We start from the raw sequence: 7015 nt of genomic DNA, 5'->3' as shown, positions 1-7015 counted from the left end.
TTTTTTTTTTTTTTTTTTTTTTTTTTTGCAAAGGCGACACGCGATTCTTTGTCGCGATTCATTCTCCACAGATAGATCGAGGAACTTTGAGAAATGGGAATTCTGCTGGACGTAGAATGTAATGGAAATAACGCGTTTCGTTTCTTCTTTTTTTTTCTTTTTTAGTTTCCAAGTGGAAAATTTGCGATTCGATGGGGTATTGGGGAATGATCATACAGTGGCATTGAATCGGATTACAATTTTTTTGAGTAAATTGGAGATTGGAAATGAAAAATTTCTGGTTTTGAAATTTTTATTTCTTTTTTTGGAAAGGGAAGATAATGAAAAATTTATTCATTTTTCGTCCCGCGATCTAGAGCGTGTTATTATAATAAGATTTTGCGGCACATCGTCACGAATTCCATTGAAACGAGATTAAAAAGTTCGACGCAAGATATATTTTTATCTCGGATGCGAGATATTTCGCGGAATTTCGAATTGGGAATATTATTCGTTCGCCTCTTCCCCTTTCCTCTTTTGATTTATTTTTTTCCGAAGGTTGTCTACCGGCAAGAACTAAAACACAAGGGACTCGTTAAAGAATCTTCATCCTCGCCACGATGGTTCGGAGCGAGAACAGGTAGAAACGGTGGTTTACGACCGGTCCAGATGAGTAAACCTATGATCGGTCAGCGGTCAAAAATAACAGGTACCTCTTCAAATTGCTTAATCCCGCGACCAAGATTCCATGGAAATTGCACGGATCTTCTTATCTTTCACATTTTAAAACTTTCTAATCTTTGCGATATAAGAATCACGAATCAAGATAAATACTAATTTTATATCAAATACCAAGAGAACCAACGAATCTTTGCTACGTAACTGTAACGCGATTCAAAAAATTTATCGAATAAAAACAGATGTATTGCTCGCAATACAAAATTTCAAGATCCAAGATTCGAGAAAAGCCTCCTCGATAAAATGACTCGATATTTCGTGAATGAAACGCACATTTTTATCCTAATCTGAAAAAAAAAAAAAAAGATCGAACCTCTCTCTTTCCACTCCCTTCCTAATCGCTATGAAAACACTCGGTTAACATTTCTTAACACTTAACTCGATTTCCTGGATCCACGAGGAAACAAGGCAGGAAGAGGCATCGCGTATCAGGCATTATACACCGGTTCACAAGGAGCGTGCTGTCTTTCCTCTCGATGTGTACAAAGAGCAAACAGAAGAGAACCGGGGCCCGTGGTACACACGCCGGATTCCCAAACGTGATGATGAAACCAGCCAGGAAGGACATTGACATCGCGCGCCTCGTTTCCACGACCAACTTCGCCCGTCTCGCCTTCAAACCGAACGTTGAAAATCTCTCTTCGACCGATCCCTCGATCGAACGAAAATTCTCGAAAGATCGCGCGGAAGAAAAGGCGGTTGCGACGAGGAGAGGAGCGGATGAGAAGAGTTCGAGGGAACCGGAAATTGTGCAGTTCAATTATCGGCGAACCACGGAGTTCCACGGTTAATCAAGGTTCGTTGTTATGCTGTCGTAAATTTGGTGGAGAGGGAAGGAGGAGGACAAACGACGCTGGTTAATCCTGCGGGAACATTTTGTTCGATTGGAAAATTGAACGTGGTTCCAGGTGCGCGATATTTCGTCCTATTGCATTTAACGGATTATTAATCTCACGAGTTATCTTTTTTAATGTCTTTCTTCCTTTTCTTTTTTTTTTCAAATTGATAACAGAACACGTAACGTATCTCTTTCTCGAGATGTCGAGATGAAATAATAAAAAAAAATGTGCTTACATCATCACGTTAAGATCGTATATGCCTCGGAGTTGAATGTCGAGATTCGACTTTAGATAAACGCCCTATACATTGTCCCAGTTAGAAAATCTTAATTGGATCTCATTGGACTCTCTACAACATTTCATCGAGTTGTTACTCGTAATTCCCGGACGATGTCTAAATCTTCGAGAGACAGTTCAACAAGTTGTTAGACCTAGACAACACGATAAAAATACCGATATCTCGATTCTTTCGCCTATCTAGACTGACAACTGACTCATCGTCGTCTCGATTTCCTAAAAGTAAAATAATTTCAAAAATTTTTTTTCTAATCCGACTCGAAAAGATCGTCGCGCATGGGGGCAGCGGAATCGAGGCGGCAAAGGCTATTCCATTCGCCACGGTGAATTATCGATCAAATAGTCCTTCTATTTCAGAAACGTGGGCTCGTGCGATCGGCCCCTCTTCGCTCGGCCCGTTTACTCCCCATTGTATCGAGAGGCGCATATCGCGATACGGTTATCATTCATCGGTGGCTAACAGTACCCCGGGGACTGTTGCCGGGATAGGGAGTGCCTGTGCCCAGGCCGCGCTTATATACCTGCCTCCTTTCCCGATTCTATCGCTCCGCCACACTGACTTGGTACCTGCTGATATTTTACTGTCACAACCGATGCTTCCGAACCCGTTGTCCCGGGATCAGATTGCCTACCGACACCGGCTACCGAGAATTACGAACGATGCAAGGCCCTCCCTCCCTCCCTCCCCGTACACGCGGTTCTTTTTCTGGCCCAGTTCCGCCCCGGTGACCACCTTTGTCGGTTCTCGACTCATTGGGTTATTGGACGACGAGAGAGGCTACATTGTTGTCGCGGAATACGGAATACGGGCGAGTGTATACGATCATTTCGCTATGGTGTACATAGCGATATAGTAAGGAGGATTAAGTAGCTATACGTGGGCTAACGTTCGCTTTGGATTGTCTATTATACGAAATATTGTATAATTTTTTTGCCTTTTTGTTTCTTTGCGCTATGATATTTAACGATTAAAAATTGTGATTGAATTTGAAGTATCTCGAGATCGATAATGATTTCGATGAAATAAGAAACGAGACAGGCCGCGCATAATTACGAGATCACGTCCCTCTGAGAGACGTCTTCGTCGTGTGTTCGGAGTCTGTTAATGTTACATAAGGGCTGTCAGGTTCATTGTCGTATTCACTGTGAGAATTCTCCTTTGTTTACTCCTCTTGAGCCGAGAGTGTGTTTCTGAAACATTCGTCGGCGCACTTATCACCGATCTTGTACAACTTGTACGTCTCTCTAACGAACCGAATTACGACGCTCCTCCTGATGAGCGTCATTTTCTGTTCTTACGAAAACGGTACCTCGAATCAACGTGTTGCAATTAGAACGATCCTCTAACGATCGAAACGCGAAGATTACTTTGTCCGGATTTGGATTGCTCGTATGATTCATTGTCTATTTCAAACTGTTATGAGAGATATAACGTTATTAGCAGAAGGGAAAGAGTTACGCGAATAAAGCGTTAATTTGGGCGAATGTCGAAGAAACGAGAATATTATACGTGTAAAGTTTCGTGGAAATTATTTGTAACGATCTGTGTAATATACATTAATGAGAATGATATTTAATAAGGATCCTTAGCAGGTAATGATAATAAATTTCTTTTATTAAAACTTTAAAAAAGAAAAAAAAATTCATAATTTTATCCTAACTTATGAATTAATTTAATTAATCTATTGTTCTTAATTTTTTTTCTGAAAATTTTCAAGTAAAATTTTATCTTCCTTTATAATTAAAAAAAAATTAATAGATCACTACTCTCTTCTAAATAGTCTACTATGTAATTGTAATATATAATTTTCTTCATCCTATAGTGATTAATTAAATATTAATTAATTCAAAGTATTTCTACTTCCTCAATTGTCGGAATTCATTTATTCTCACGGTCATCGCGTCCTCGCGAAAAATTTCAAGGTTCGAGGTCGAGATTAGTATGAAGGTCAAGCGCATCTCGAGCGCTGCTCCTAATGTCGAAGTGTTTTAGAAATGCGCGTAACGACCTAGATTTGATCTAACGGAGCGGCCAACATGTCCCTCTTTTGCTCTTTCCCTCTCTCTTTCGTTATCCTCCCCACTCACTCCTTCTCTTTCCCTCTTTTTCTTTGTCAAACTCGACCAGCTCGTAATATCTAACGGGCCCAATGTATAGATCGTACATACCAACGGGATTATAATTTTGTGCACCTCTATCTTTTAATCTGGATATAAATTTTCAAAGTTCATCCATCAACAGAATGAACTAAACATACTGCAAATACTTCTAAAGGAAATAGTTGCATGTTGTAAACTCATGTTGATGATAATTAGATACTGGGTTGAACTATTAGTACTTGATGAATTGTTACATGTGTTTTTGCTCCAAGCATGTAGCAGGTGTTTCAATAAGTGGCAATAGCTTGGAAACTGTTTGAGATATTTATATGGAATAGAACATGGTTTCAGAGGTGATATGATTTTTTAGTTTTTGTTGTAATACATAACGTGAATATGTAATGTAATCTATAATTGAAAGTAAAATTAATATTCTAGAAATATTTTTGCAATTTAAATATATAAAGCTTTAATTATTCAAGATACTTTTATTATTTTATTATTCAAAGCCTATGGGAAATATTCTAATAAAAATATTAATGCATTATTCATAGGATGCATATTCTAGAATATTAATATTATTTATAGCCTATTATATTTAAATTATATATAATATTAAATATATAATATTATATATTTAGAAAAATATTTTTCATTGAGAAATTTTAAATAACGAAAATAATATTTATTGATCATTCAATTTTATAAAATATTTTCACGCCATATCAATTACCATTAATAACGAAAGAAACAATTAACTATTTGTACTTCAGTTGCAATGCATCATTCAATTAACAAAAATATAATTTCGAAAAATGAACGAATATGCAATGCTTTTTCTTCGATATCTTCCATGCAATTTTCAAACATGTAAAATTTAACGATCGAACGAGTTTAAATTGCTCTTTTTAATCTATCTACAGATATATTATCCAATACATAGAAAAAAACATGCTGGAAAAATTGTAAAACGAGATTTTATTTTTGGAATGCGAATTATTTATGTCGAATCATTAAACAATTATTAAATATAAGCGATAAATACTTTTTTCTCGAATTTATAACAAGATCTACCAATAAACTATCTCGCTAAAAAGGAATTCTTCTCTAAATATATCTTTTATCAAAAGGATTTCCTTAATTATCTAGAACCAGAACGATGTAATTAGAAGAAGAAATGAACGTTAAGAAAAGATAAAAAATATTTGTAAATGATATTTTACTGTACGTATGTACTGTACGAAACGACCAAAAGCGTTTACTTAATGCTCTATTTTCTAATATTAATAATTTTAGATTTTAATAATAAAGTACTGATTCTCAATTTATATATACTATCCTAGATAGAAATATTTTTCACTGTAAAATTGTGTAATTGTTTGTTGCATAGAAACAATAAAAAATTAAGATTTGATTTCGATATGCATCTAATAATTTAATCTACGCATATATATTGTACCTAACCTAAACTATTCACAATTGGTTTAATAAATTCTCAAACTTTCGCGTGAAAGACTTTTTCGATATTAATTTCAAAATATATATATGTATGTATTAGTAATTCAATGATCGAAACATATATTGTTCGGATGAAATTCTCTTTGTAAAAAATGATACAAGAAAATATATACAACAAATTATAAATCATAAGTAAAAGTTGCAATTAGCTGAATTGCATCGATTCATTTATCAAAACGGATCAATTTTAAGCAACGCATTACTTATCTCTAATAAATATTCTAATAAATCAATAATCATATTATACGTAAATAAACTTACTTAATAAAATAATTCATTCACTCCAATGGCGTCCATGTTCTCCAATCAAACATTATCCAAAAAGTTCCATTCATCCATTTCCGTATACACGAACATTCATCACAAATCCAAACGATATAATTTAACAGTTATCAGCACAGCAGGTGAACAAATGAAAACATTAACACCAATTAACATACGACTTTGTTGCGACATTCGCATGCTCGGACGCCATTACACATTCGATAAGACGGCGTTCCATCGTCTCTCCATAACCTTCTATTGCGATTAACCGTGATTTCGCCAAATTAATTACCGACTGCCTACCTTATTGATTTTTCGAATCGCGGATAATTCATCGTCCCAGCTCGGCTGCGATTAATCTTGCACAGCTAATTCATTCCGCTATTCACGAACACATTAATCTTTCACACGTTACGTTCGGCGGCAATTTCACGACGAAGAAAGCAAGCTGACAGGCGTCTGCGCAAGAGAATCAGTTCGCCACAGTGCGCAATGCGAAACGCGCAAAATCGCGAGCCATCTATAATTAATGGCGGAAATTTCAATCGTCGGTTTCGCTTAAATTATCGCAAGAAAATGATTATTTTTTTAAGAAGATATTCAAAGTTAGAATTAATGATTTACATTAGCTTACATTTACGTTTACAACGCCTTAAATCTACCGGTAATTAACATCTAACGAAACAATTACGAGATAACGTATCCGGTGGAGAATTTATGATGTCGTGGCGAGTTTAACAAGACCTCGAAATGAATTGCAACGCGGTCATTGCTCAAAAACCGAAAGAGACCCGGTTTTTGCGACCGGCGCAACCGCACGATTTAATACCGCGAATCCACGATACGGATTTAGCCGGCACCGTGGTATATTTAGCATGGGAAAGATGTTATCGAGACTGGTTAAACCGGCGTCCGATGTAATGATTATGCGCCGTCGTTGCCGGAAAAATTCGATTCGGACGCCTCATAAACCGGCTTCGATAAGTCCGTGAACGAGCCGTTTTAACGGAGATACGAAAGATCGTCCTGCGTTAAATCGATATTCGTGGGATTCCGCGGAAGATTTCTCTCTTTCTCTTCCATTCTTTTCTATATAGTAGTATTATAACCATTCCGTGGTCGATTAATACTAATCTATCTTGCTTTTATATACATTTGAATAGAGAGTATATTTGAATATAAGCATAACGAGCGTTTCTCTAATAATATTTTTATGAAGATGAATTTTACGATACGAAAGAATAATATTATTCAAGCGTTTTCTAAAGTATTTAAGGAAA

General features: G+C 36.1%; 1 long non-coding RNA gene across 1 annotated transcript in view; it reads right to left on the bottom strand.

Moving 5' to 3' along the window:
- The window catches only part of LOC102672235, a 48392-nt gene extending 41471 nt beyond the window's left edge, over positions 1–6921 (bottom strand). Inside the window, exons 1-2 of the long non-coding RNA XR_420677.2 lie at positions 6039–6921; positions 1031–1034 (exon numbers count right to left, since the gene is read on the bottom strand). This is a non-coding gene — a long non-coding RNA (uncharacterized LOC102672235). The remainder of the gene's footprint in view (positions 1–1030; positions 1035–6038) is intronic.
- Between the last annotated feature and the right edge of the window lie 94 nt (positions 6922–7015).

This window comes from Apis dorsata, unplaced genomic scaffold, assembly GCF_000469605.1.
Source record: "Apis dorsata unplaced genomic scaffold, Apis dorsata 1.3 scaffold_37, whole genome shotgun sequence".
Classification (NCBI taxonomy): Eukaryota; Metazoa; Arthropoda; class Insecta; order Hymenoptera; family Apidae; genus Apis; species Apis dorsata.
Note: the sequence above shows the minus strand (reverse complement) of the source record. Positions and strands in the feature narration are given on the sequence as shown.